The sequence below is a fragment of the Corvus moneduloides genome, chromosome 2 (assembly GCF_009650955.1).
Source record: "Corvus moneduloides isolate bCorMon1 chromosome 2, bCorMon1.pri, whole genome shotgun sequence".
NCBI lineage: Eukaryota > Metazoa > Chordata > Aves > Passeriformes > Corvidae > Corvus > Corvus moneduloides.
The window spans coordinates 44,326,776-44,340,478 of NC_045477.1; the positions used below are offsets into that span (position 1 = coordinate 44,326,776).

At 39.3% G+C, this 13,703-nt stretch overlaps 1 protein-coding gene across 1 annotated transcript in view; it reads left to right on the forward strand.

Moving 5' to 3' along the window:
- DDX10 (DEAD-box helicase 10) overlaps positions 1-13,703 on the forward strand; it is a 178,229-nt gene that overhangs the window by 57,263 nt on the left and 107,263 nt on the right. The window lies entirely within an intron of this gene.

The following is a 13,703-nucleotide window of genomic DNA, read 5'->3' on the forward strand; positions in this document are numbered from 1 at the left end:
TTTTAATTCTTATCACTTCCTAATTTGCTTGTACCTCTCTAAATAGCTGCCACTTTCAGTAATAATTTTGATGCTGAACCGTGGTTTATAGCACTGGGAACCAAATTGCAATACACGATGAGCCACTTCCCGACAGAAATCACAGCAGAATGATCTTTACAAGAATGTAACCTTCAAGCAATGACTTTAGATTTCAACAGGACCAGTTTTACTAAAAATTGAGCCAGTATCAAACAGAGAGAGGAAGTGCAAGTTTCTTGTAAAGCATGGTTATAATGGTTTATTGAAAGTATTCATGTAAATCTTTCATTTCCTTGGCAAGTAGCTTTATAACTTGGATTTCTTTGTCCTTGGCATTCTGAGAAATATTTATTTCTTTTAATCTTTAGATACAGTGTTACAGTAAGGGTGGTTTTGTTTTTTTTTAAATTTTTTTGTAATTTCTGTAAAGCAGATTTGGTATGTGCATATTGTGATTTTTAAATTTTTTTTTGGTATATCCTTTGCTATCCAGCAACTGTATTTCTGTGGTAAAAAGATACAAGTGAAATAGCCATCTGGTTTGGCAAGGTGTTTTTCTGAATTTAGATGCATTCAAGGGAAACCTCCTGTTAAGCAAAGTATTTATTTTTCCAACTGGTATTTAAAATATTTCTTTTTCTGGGCTGTTACTTAACAGCACAGGGCACTTACCATGACCTTGCAGCGAGTCAGCCCACTAGATGCATTAATAAGCAGCATCTTTCCTTTAGTATGTAGTGAAGTGTGTGAACTAGTTTTATCAGCTATGATTGTCAAAGATGAGCAGTTGCATAGTAATCTGACTGCTGCGTGCACTCTCTGCTCTCCTGTGAGGAGGCTGACACAGGTTGCAGTCTCATCTGAGAACTGTGGAAACAGAGTTAACTTCCTGTTCCTGTTACTCTACGCCTGAATGGTTCTGCCCAGGCATGGCCACTGCCTGGCAGTTGCTTATATTGATTAATAAATTTCAGGTTTGTGTGGAAAAGAATTTTGTGTTTTAAAAACAAAGTGGAGTAAAAGATCTGTGCCTTATTTAAAGAATGATCATCTCATGGCTTTCTTATTGCTTCCCCAATTTTGCATGCTGAAATACACAGATAATTTCATGCTGTTTTTAATATGTTGGAAAGTTTTGTTCAGGAGGTGGTAAAAGGTGAAAGTTTGAGGTGAAAGAATGAACAGGAGAAATTTTGTTAAAAGTATGAATGATTTAGAAAGTAATTTGTAACCACACTGGGTAACTTTTAAGAGTTTCCCAGCATTAAACATTTATATGTTAGTTTATGTTCAGGCAACTCAGATGTTATTTTCTGTGATACCATGTGGATTAACTGCAGTAAGGGTTAGTAGTTCATGTTTGGTGTGCAAGTGTGGAAGACCTTGTATCACCTAAAAGCTCATCTATATGGGCACATAATAACAAAATATTTAGTTACTCTTCTGAGCAGCTGAGAACAAAAATAATGTAAAGTTTGAAGATCTGTATCATTAAGAACTTAAATTATATTTAAATAAACTCCTACAAAAATGCCAGTGGTAGTGAAATAAGCGGTTTTTAGTAAGTAAAAATACAGAGCGTACTCTGTTTAACTTGGTCAATGCATACAGTAGTGTGGGGTTTATTACCATATTATACTGTGGAAATTACAGACAAATTGTGGAATGCTTTAAATATAAGGATTCTATTTTTAGTAAGAATAAGAGAATAAAGGTTTCTATCACTAACCATATTAACTTTTAAAGTTTTGTTATAGAGATGCAACATAGTAGAAATCACACAAAAAGACTCGGGCATTGTGCATTTTTTATTTCGTGTATCTCAGCATCTCATTTTCTGGATGTTAAGACAAAATTGATAATGTGCAACAGTTTTTATATTTTTTCCCATTTCTTTATTTTCTGGATAGAAGTTCTGAAGTGATTATTATTGCATTAAGATGGATCACTTCATATTTAAAGAAGTAGTATTCTGAGGTGTGAGAAGCACTGAGCAGTGCGAATGCAGTTTTCCTGTTGCTGTGTTGCAGTGTCCTTCTAGGGAGGACTCAGGAACCAGTTCACTGCATTTCTAGGATGAGGCAGTGCATTGATTAATAGTATGAAAGGCTGCATCAGTTAGGAGAGTTTTTTAAAAAATCTGTTCTGCGTGCTCAATAAGGTAGGAGTCCTTTGCAAACACTGGTACGTGGTCATCTAATTGGGGGTTTATGAATATGCCCACAAAGATTGAATTTAGTTTGCATTTATGCTTTTAATATATGTAATTGATTTTGAAATTTCACTATTCTTGCTTTAGGCTTCTCGTTGACAGCAAAGCAGTCCTGCTGTAATTACTGAGCTTCAGGAAATTTTTTGTAAATGGAAACATTGAGTTCAGTTTCAGTCTTTGAATTGCTGTTGTTAGAGGCACCATTGCTTCCTCATCTCTGTCTCTACCCTAGTCCCTCCAATGGAAGAAGGGGCAAGGGGAGGTGTTAGGCTGACTCTTAGTATCCTCTGTGATGTTGTAGTGCCCTGACCTTTGATTACAGGTGGAGTTGGCTCATCCATCTTTGTACCAAGGGAAAGGAACTGGTAAAAAAGAGTAGGGTTTATTTACACTGATGATGAACTAGAAGGGGATTTGCAGGATTTTCGTAGAACAGTTTTTGGTAAATGTACATGGTACCCAGCCTAAGAGTGGAAGAGGTTATGGTGTGAAGTATGACACATCTAGTATTAATCCTTCTAACAGTGTGACTTGTGGCTCAGTTTCACTCTTTCCCTTTCTTGGTGTGTCCCTTGGCTACATTTGTACTCTGTCATTTTGTGACAACACATATGAAAGAAAAATTCGTTCTCTGCATTGCTGTATAAAAGGAGAAACCTTGGATAAGGTGAAAGACCTTGGCAGATATTGCAATTTTGTTGAGCTTCCTAGCTCATTTTTTTAACAGGTAGTCACTGGCTGTTCTATTTTTGAATTTTACTTCGCTATGTCAGGATTTTTAGCTGGTGGTATAACTCATGGGACTTATTTAGATAAGTACAGTGTTCTTACGCATAAAAAGAAGGTCAGCTATATGCATAGAGCCATTAGCAGATAGGCAGTATTTAGCTGTTGTGTTAACATTATGGAAATTACTCTTTTAAAGTGCATTTAACAGTATTAGCAGTATTGATGTTGCAAAGACTGTAAGTACTCCCTGGTTACAAACTTTGGTTCTAATGCTAATTTTATGAAATTGCCTTTTGCATTTGGCAATTCAAAGGCTATACTTGTTCAACTTCTATCATTATTTATTTTAAGAACTAAGATTAAACCTATAATATTTTTTCTTGGTTTTGTTTATACTTTAATTTTAGTCAACTTGTCAAACATATCACATACTGTCAGACTTCTCCTCTGCTCTTGAATTTTCTGTTTTAGCATGGTAAATACTACGTTACTGAGTTCTTAGGATTGCTCTGGCTTCCTCCCTGCTCCCCCATCCCTTGTTTTATGGACTCCTAAAACTTCTCAAGTATATTCAACAATCACTGCTTGGAACACTACAACAAGCAAAAGCATACAGGGGGCTGCCTTGAATAGTACTTGCAGATTGCTTGGAGTTAATCTGGACTCTTGAAGAGCCTGCTGTTTGAATATTGTGACTATGGAAGGAAATTATTTTATATGCCGTGATTCTGTCTGAGCTACCTGGCTTGCCTTAAAATCCATTATTATTACATACAATGACATTTTCTTTACTTCTCAAACACATAAAATAAACACTGTAAACTGACACGTTATGACCTGGATATGTACATACTGATAAAAGCAGGAAAAAAGAGACAAAGGTAAATCTCCATAACTACCAATGATGCACGAGTCTAAACCAAGGAGCAGAGAGGGATAGCTCTTTGTAATGTGGGCATTGCACATTACATAGATCAAGGAAATGTCATTTAATATGCACCAAAATGAGGACATAGTCCCCTGGAATTTTCTTCTGTGATGTTGAGAAGAAAGCCTGTTGCAATCCAGAGAAATCGAAATTAATTTTCAGAGATGTGGTTTATCTAGATTGCTTCTCTTACATTGTCTTTTTTTTCTCAATGGGATTTCTTTCCTCCTGTTACATGTTGTGAGAGAGCTTTTCACCACTCTTATGTTTATATACTGCTTTTTTTGGTGTGAAACATCTTCTTGTTCTTCTCGCCACCTCTTACTAGCTATTATTCTGATGCTTTCATATTGATGTATTTTAAACAGTTGACTTTGTCTCCTTGAAGCTTTTCAGGGGACAGCAAGATAAAAAATACCCAAAGGATGGAAGAAGCCAGCAAGCTGCCTGGCTCAGGTAGTGGCATTTCCCTTAGGGGTAGCCTGCTTTGCTCCTGCCATAGCAGTGTGTTGTGTCCAAGAGAAGAAAGCTGCTCCGGGCAGCCCGCTGGCTCTAAAGAGAGCATTATTCCTTGGAGATATGTTGCAAAGCTATTAGTCTGGCAGAGAAAATAGAGAAGTTATGTATTTGTAAGTTAACTAAAAGTCAATACTGTGATGCATTACGTACCATAAAATCTCCTTCCTAAAGAATGTAAGTGCTTTAGGTTCTCAGCCCAGTAAGAGAGTGCTTATGTATTTCTAGTTGAATTACAGCAAGCAATGATTTATATGAAGAGCGAAATATTTGCATACAAGTGAACTAGGCTTACATTTGGATGTTAGCTAAAGTGCTTCAAGATTCCAGTGTTACAAAAAATTATCAGCCATGAATGGAGATGAAACCTGCTGGCAGTACCTCAAGCCTCTTTATGCAGAACAGCCACCACAGAACACATTCTACAAAGTGAATGGAAAATTTTAAAGAAATCCCATTTTCTTTCAATGCAATTTCAATAACTTCAATACACCTAAAACTCATTTTTTAAGGATGCTTATGATGTCCATTTTTACGTTCTATGTAGTTTTTAAAAGTCTTGTTATTCAGGAGTGCTTCTGTGAGCTACAAAAAGGACAGACCAAAACGATTTCATTGTGTTCTTGGACAACTTTTGCTTTTTGGATTTGCAGAAAAGTTCATTCCTCTGGCTCTACTATTTTTGAGTAGAGTATTCATTACTTGGCTTGCTAGATTAAACTGTGCAACAGAGGCTTTTCAGGCAGTCCCTTGTAAAAACCCATTACCTACATTAAACTCCATCTCTGTAGATCAGTCGTTGTTTTAGTCTGTTGCTTTCTCAGGTTAGCTGCTTTAGCACCTTTCTGTTGGCTCTACATACATATTCAGATTTCTCTCTGAAGATTTCTATTTCAATTGCATTGTTACCGGCTTACTAAGAACTTCTGTAGTTTATGAAGAATTCACTGTGAGTATTTAGGTTTCTTGTACCTATAAGACAGCACTCCAGGTATTTGTGCTAATCCCTGTGATGCTTAGGTTAATTTAAAAAATCTACAATTAGAAGTCTCTGAGTTACTGGTAAGCTGTGTAATTAAAATAAATGGCTGCTGTTTATCTCTTAAAGGATATCTGCTCAAGAGAGTCATCCTAAATACTTTAATCATGTTGAAAACCTGGATAAAAATATGAGGGTTTTATGAATATTTATGAATTTTATTTATCTGCCCTTGTCACAGATAATAGCTTCCTGTATCATTGGCTATGGAGTACATAACTCTGATGTGCTGGGCTTTGCTTCTGTGGAAAATTTGACATGTTGGGGTGCTTTTGAACCTCTGTGAATGATGGTACTTTTGATACAATACATCCTCTTGGTGTTTGTTACTCTAGTAAATAGGAATCGCAGGTAGAAAGATGGTAGATGAGTCGGAAGCCTGCTTTGAACATTTCTGTTAAAGATATTTGAAAGGAGCTTTATTTGAGCCAGGAAGGACGTCTGGTGGGAGTTATTCACAAGTCAGTGGTTTTCCAGCTGGCTGGAATGTACTGGTTACCATCTAGAGCAAGGGATGTTGACAAGTTAGTAGCCACTGCAGCACGCTTCTGAACTAGGCAGTGCCTCCTTTTTGTTTCAGTTACTGAAGCCATGAGTTATGCCACCTGAAACAGCCTCACAAGTTGCCTTCACTCTGCGGGACCTGCTGCAGTACCACATCATTTACTGTCTGAGGAGAGGAGGCTGTTTGGCAGCGTGTTTCTGTGGCTGACTTCACTGAAGCACTTTGAAACTCGTGTTTAACAATCTGAGTTTTGAACCTGGACTAGAAGGGACACTAAGCAAGTTCCCAGATGGTACAAAATTGGGAAGAGCTGCTGACTCCTTTGAAGGCAGGGAGGCCATGCAGAGAGACCTGGACAAATTGGAGGACTGGGCAATCACCAACCAGATGAAGTTCAAGAAGGGAAAGTGCTGGATTCTTCATGTGGGGTGGGGCAACCCTGGATGTGTGGAGAGATGGGGAATGAGATGCTGGAGAGCAGAGCTGCGGAAAGGGACCTGTGGGTCCTGGTCAGTGGCAAGTTGGACATGAGTCAGCAGTGCCCTGGCAGCCAGGAGGGCCAAGCGTGTCCTGGGGGCACCAGGCACAGCATCACCAGCTGGGCAAGGGAGGGGATTGTCCCTCTCTGCTCTGCACTGGGGCGGCCTCACCTCGAGTGCTGGGGGCAGTTTTGGGTGCCACAATATAAGACAGACATTAAACTATTGGAGAGTGTCCAAAGGAGGGCAATGAAGACGGTGAAGGGTCTGGAGAAGCTGTATAGGAAGTGGCTGAGGTCACTTGGTGTGTTCAGCCTGGAGGAGACTGAGGAGAGACCTCATTGCAGTTACAACTTCCTTATGAGGGGAAGCAGAGGGGCAGATGCTGATCTCTTCTCTATGGTGCCCAGTGACAGGATCCGAAGGAATGGCCTGAATCTGTGTCAGGGGAGGTTTATTAGGTTGGATATTAGGAAAAGGTTCTTCACCCAGAGGGTGGTTGGATACTGGAACAGGCCCCCCAGGGACGTGGTCACTGCACCAGCCTGACAGAGTTCAAGAAGTGTTTGGACAATGCTCTCGGGCACATGGTGTGACTCTTGGGGATGGTCCTGTGCAGGGCCAGGATTTGGACTCTGATCCTTGAGGGTCCCTTCCAGCTCAGCAGATTCTGTGATTATATAATCTCTGCAGGTCATTGATGGTTCGTGCTGTACAGAGTGCTCTGAGCAGGCTGGACTATTACTTACATGCTCAGGTTTCAGCATCTGGTGCAAATTCAGGCTGAAATGAGGCATGTGCTTTATCTCGCATTTGAATAGACCCAAAATGACTCAGAGAGATGCGTGGTCTTGTATGTCAAGAAATGTTAGAGTACTGTATGACTTGAAATAATTCACTAAAATCTTATTAAATTAATTACTTCTAGTAGGTTGCTCAAGCCTGCATTAATACCCTCAGTTTTAATTGTTCTTTATCGCTGATTTATAGCTTTGTTTAATATATTGCAGCAGTTTCACAGGTAAGGGTGAATGAGCAAAATACTCCGCATTAAATCTGCCTAGTTTTAATCAATATTCTCTGAATCCGTAGGATTTGTAAATTATTAAAATGTCACAGTTTCCTTTAAAGTCATTAGTCCCTGAATGGTTGCTGAGCGATGGCATTGGAAGTATTTATAACTATGACATAATCTTGGATAAATGTTCTAGAAGTTGAATGCTAAAATTGTGAAATACTACTAGAAATTATACAACACAAATTTTTAAAGGAAATGCTGCTTCCTGAAATAGTAATAATGCAGACCAACTAAGAAGTATGTATCTGGAGTCTTCTGACTATCTGTCAGCGCAGTTAAAATGATGAGAATTATTCTTTATTGTATAGTGTCTTCTCTGATGCAGACATCTGCTACTGTAAGCATTGCTTAACAAACTACCCATGCACATTTTAAACAATATTTTGAGTCACATTTATAAATTTGTGTCTGAGCTGTGTAATTTTCAGATGGAATCGTTTGATAATTTGAAAATAAAATTTGTGGGTGATGATTCATCAGCTGTTAGCCAAAGTGAATCCTGGAGTAATTCATTACAGTATTACTGACATTCTGCAGATCGTAATTTAATGGCCATTTTAAAAAGGAAAAATGCGTGCAGTATGTTGTTTGGGAATAGTGACCTACTGACTGACCAGGAGCTAGGAAATCTGCTTGGTTGCATGGAGCAGATATTCTGTGCTTCTGTGAGACTGTGGTTTGTCCCAGCTGTGAGGAGTTCTACTGTTGGCATCCCAACTCCGATGGAGTCTCTCACCTTCTGGAGCCTGGTCTCTCTGCTCCCCATCTTGGATAAAGCAACAGCTGCATCCTGTGGGGATAAAATTCTCTGAAAGGAGTGTTACTTTGAATGAGTGAAAGGAAATTAAACCAATTAAGACTGCAGCCTCTAGCATTATTTCCCTAAATAATTAAACAAATTAACTATAAATGTCTTTGGGCTAGCCTGGTGGGGAAGTCTTAGAGGTCTTCTCATTCATTCTTCATTACCACACTGTTCCTGTGGTCGTTTTCCACTTATTTCAATGCAGAGTGGTTTCTCTCCTTTGCCTGATCTATGTGTGTATTTGTTCCTCTTGGCAGAAATCTTCATCTAGCTGATGCTCACTGGATCAAGATAAACTGCTTTGCCTGCTCCTTATGGCCCATATGTTCTGTATGGACCTCTGTGAAGTAAGAGGGTTGTGCTTGAGAAGAGAGATGGCTGGCAAACATGCCTGAAGAAAATGGGGTGCATTAGTAAATCCCTCAGAACAGCATACAGATGGGTGTCCTTGAGTGGGAAAACTCATGGGAAAACAAAATGACATGGGTATCTTTTTGAGGAGCTAAATGGCAGTATAATTTCCCTCAGATTTGTCCCCCAAGACCACAAAGCATTTTTTAAAACTTTCTTTCATGGTATTTTTCTGTGGTAATATTGACTATGCTTCTTGCAGAGAGACTGTGCACATGGACCACTGGAGAAGAAAAGCCAATGTCAAGCCACGAAACCACTAGAATTGTGGTTTTTAAAATTTGTTTTAGCTGCTAGCAGAGTAGAAGAGGAGTGTGTCTGAGGTACTTGAGCAATGCAGATCTTGCTATGAGTGCTCTGGGAGGGGAACACAAAACGATACCTATTTGAAATAGCTAGTACTGGCACCGTTCATTTTGAACTGGAGTTGCTGAAAGTGCCTTTCTTGTTTCCATAATCTCCACATTGAGCAAAATTAATATTGGTTGATGTTTTGTTTTTGTTGACTCTTACCTGAGTCAGAGTGGGAGAGCCACAAAACAGCAGCTGTGTGGTAGCAGCTTTACACCAGCTTTGCAACAGAGACCACATATTGCAGAGCATAAAATGACAGTATGTGTTTGTCTCCATAGGTCTGTATGCATATACATGTCATGCATATACCTCTTACTTCTGGGAAGAATACTGTTTTTGCAGTCACTGTTTCTCCCCTGTAAATACAAACAATTCTAGTCTGAGCTCTGTGTCTGTACTTCTGGGTGATACTCTTGTGTTTGACTACTTCAGGTCTCATTAATGCAAAGCAGGGGTCCTTCTGGGGAAGCCACAAATCCCAATGTTAGTCCCAAATTGATTTTTTGTTTTCTTTTTTTTTTTAATGGAAGGTGAGAGAAGAGCAAGCCGATAGTACTAAAATGTATATTAGCAGAATTACATCATTTCTGCTAAAGAACTCCCTGTGGACTGTTGCTATCATTTTCTGTGATGTCTACTTGGTGTGAGATTGAGAATGGAAAGAGGGCAACTTCCAAGGAGTCCCATGAAAGTTTATGTGTCCTGGCTCACGGATGAGTACTGTATTTGCAAGACAGGTTTTTTCACTATGTCTTCTCATGTCCTGTTTCTTGAGGTTTTCACTTCAGGTTCAAATTTGAGACTCTTATGACATATAGATGGGAAGCATAATTGCAGACTAAAGTTAGAACTTTTGAGTCATTGTTTTCATGGTGTTTTAATTGGCATTTGTGGAAGAATATTACAGTCTCAGATAAAATACTAGGGGTTTTTATTTGTTTTTCAACAGCTGTGGGCTATAATAATTTGTTACTTTCTCTAGCTGTTGTGCCAGTAGTTTTCCCAAGAATGTTGTCTGAAAAGTACAAATAGGTTCTTGTTCATCGACTTATTTTTTTGTTGGTCACAAAAAGATGAAACTTTTTAAAAATAAGTATACCATTGGGAATATATTTAGATGCATGCTATGTGCCGGGATGATGTGGTAACAGGAAAATGAGGACCAGTAGCAGAAATCAGGAGGTGCTATCAATGATAGGCTGTGGTAGGTTAGTGAGTGTTAATGCAAAATGTATTTTGATCAGTGGATTGAAAAGAAATACTCCAGCTTTGGGACACAAATTTTGAGTGGGAGTTTCTAGCACATGTAGTTCTTACACCAGTTTAGAAACAGTGTTTGAAGATGGAGGCACATTGTGAAGGAAAGCTTTGTAAGTAGCTGTCACAGAAGCTATTGGGACTAATGTCAAGAGGGGATTGAGGGGAGAAAGAATAAGGTGAGAAACCTGAGCTGAAAGGCAGTAGTTTTGTATGGGTGTGACAAATCCGTGAAGCATCTTTAGAACCTGACCCCTGGGGAGCCCACAGGATACTGTCTGCAAGTTCCTGTCTCTCTTAACATCATGTTTTGGAAAACCTTACAGCGCTTCTTTTGCACTGATATTTGAATATGTGTTAGTGTGTTGCTCACTACCACAGTTTTGAATATTGAATACTCTACTAATACGTGGTTTCTTTTTCTACAGCTTTTTAGTGCTACAGCAGTTGCATTTTATAGATGTAAAAGGAAGTGGTCATCTGGTCTGACTTCCCTGGATATTATAACCATGTTGTGTTACTTAGTCATTCCTGTATTGAATGTAAAAATTGAATTTTGTATAAGTGCACCTTCCAAAAGGCATTTTTTTTAGATCTGGAGAGATGAAGAGGTTAAAAACCCACCACTACTAGTTACTTTTTCTAGTGGTTTAACTCATTTGTTCACGTTGTATTGAAGAGCTGGGTATGGGATTGAAGAATAAAGACAACAGGGGACATAATAAGAGGACAGCAGCGGAGAATAAAGATACTCCACCAAATATTCCTTTGGCCTGCGAGAGAGACTTTCTTTTAGCACAGAGAAGAATGTGAGAAGAAAATGTGATACTGTTATGGAGGAGGTGAATGACATGATATAAATTGAAAATGCAGTGTGCAAACGCAGATTAAGGCAGCTTCTATCTTATGGACAGTTTGTTTCTGAATGTTAGCAAAAGTAGTTTGGAAGGCATCCCGTAGTTCCTTAGCTGTGGAAAGGACGGTGTGGGAGTTGAAGGTTGTATGTTTTGACTGAGTGAACTTCAGTCAAATTTCTGCTTCTTGTTGGTTCAAGTGTTATAATTATCTTAACAAGGCAAGCCTTAAAAGAAAGAGAAAAATTTTATGTACCAGATCTGCAGGTAATTTTTCTCTCTTTGTTTGCAAAATCAGCATTTGCTCTAAGCCAAGGAAATGTTATGTTTTCGTTAACCAGTTTTGTTCTTGTGGGTCTACTTCCACAATCCCTTTTAAACATGGGAAATTTAAAACATAAATTACTTTGACTTCTCTACATTTTCAAGGAGTATTTTATTCTTTTTAATACAGATGAATTTTTCAGTGGGTAATTTCAAGATAATCAATCTTGAAATTTCTCTGTTACTGTTAATCTTCTTTTATGCTTGGAAAAATAGCATGCATATTTTATTTTTCCTTTGAAAACTTTTTAAGCACTTACAAGCAATAATGCTCTTCTAAAACATTTAATGATGTAATGTGGAATAGCTGCTAGTGATTAAAACCAAGACAGTTATAATGGAATATTTACTGGTTAAATCAAAAAGAGACTAACCAGTAAATAGTGGTATGAGAAACATTAAATTCTTCTAGTGGAAAAACATTGGAGAATTGGAATGTAATTTTTGCTTGAGTCTTTTACCAAGCGTGAGCATCTCATTGAAATGTTAAGTGTTGGCATGTTGTTTTCTTTTTTTTCTTAATTAGTGGAATAATAGTTAAAAGGTATTTCAAATTATGCTGTTGTTACATACTCAACTTAATGTAGCATGTGTGCTGTGGTCTCCGAAATGGATAGAGCTGTCCTGGCATCCACACTGTGCTGGTGTTGGGGTAGGAGGTAATTGATGTAGTTGAAAACTGATCACACTTGTCCTGCTTCTGTGGGTCTTCAGCTAGATTAATTCCTTGCCTGTGTGTCGGTTCAGGCATCTCTGATTTCCTTTGCCTCCCAGTCTGTTCTCTGATATTGGAACTTCTGGACTGTAATATCTACAGAACCTGGCAATTCCTCAGATATTTTCTTGAAAAAAACGACGTGAAGTACATTGGAAGAGATTTTAGTTTACGTTATGATTTTCTGCCTTTCTGGACCTTAGGAGGGAATCTGGGAAAGGATACGTTTCCTGCTCGTGCAAGATGCTGGCTAGCAAGTTGATGCAGCAAGTGGTGGGAGGCAGGAGCGGCATGGGCTGTGGGAGCTGTGCTGTCGTGGCTGCAGGCTACTGCTGCAGTGAGAGGCTCCAGTGGGCAGGGCTGGGGCTTTGCCCAGTGACTCACGGCTGCTGCCTCAGGGCCCGGGCTGTAAGGGCTGAAACTGGCACTTGCCCTCTGCCGCTAAAGGGGTCGAGCTACCCTGGCAGGAGACATCCGCACTTCCTTGTGTCTCATCTCTCTCTGCTGTGCTTTAGCTTTTTTCAGGAACAGAATGCTGCAGCATTCCTCCTCTCTTGAACGGGTGACTTCGTTACCTAATTCCTGATGGGTTATGGTTACTCTGCAGGTACGCACCCAGTGAGATAAAGGGGCATTAATGGCAAGGAGTTAAGCATTTGAAGTGGAGGAATAGTACTTGTACTGCTGCTTCCTCTCTCTCAAGTCTGAAGGTAATAAGGAATCTGGAAATTAAAAAAAAATTAGCAAAAGCAATTTTTCTGCACATATAACTGTGTCTAAAGACTTTACGGCTAAAGAATTATTAGCTCTTCTTTTCAGTTACTCATCTGAGCAATGCAGTGCTTCTAAATGACATAGTCCCTACTAAATATGTTCTAATTTTTTCAGCAGGAAGGCTCAAATCTACATTAAAGTATTTTTTTCAAGATTAAATATAAATTCATAGGGATGTTCAGTATGTATTTGGGAGATTAATGCTTGTATTAACTATTCTAACTTTTAAATCTGGTTTAACCCCAGCTGGCAAGTAGAGCACCACGTAGCCATTCACTCACTCCACCTCGGTGGAATAGGGGAGAGAATCAGAAGAGTAAAAGTGAAAAAACCTCCTGTGTAGAGATAGAAGATAGTTTAATAGGTAAAGAAAAAAGCTGTGCACACAACTAAAGCAAACCAAGGAGCTAATTCACCACTCCGCATGGGCAGGCAGGTGTTCAGCCATGCCCAGGAGAGCAGGGCTCCATAATGCATGGTAGTGACTTGGGAAGACAAAGACCATCACTGCAAATGTCCCCTCTTCCTTCTTGGTCACGTAGCTTTATATGCTGAGCATGATGCCATCTGGTTTGGAATATCTCTTTGGTCACTTGGGGTCAGCTGTCCTGGCTGTTCCCCCTCCCAACTCCTTTTGCACTCCCAGCCCACTCACTGGTAGGGTGGGGTGAGAGGCAGGAAAGGCCTTAACTCTGTGCAAAC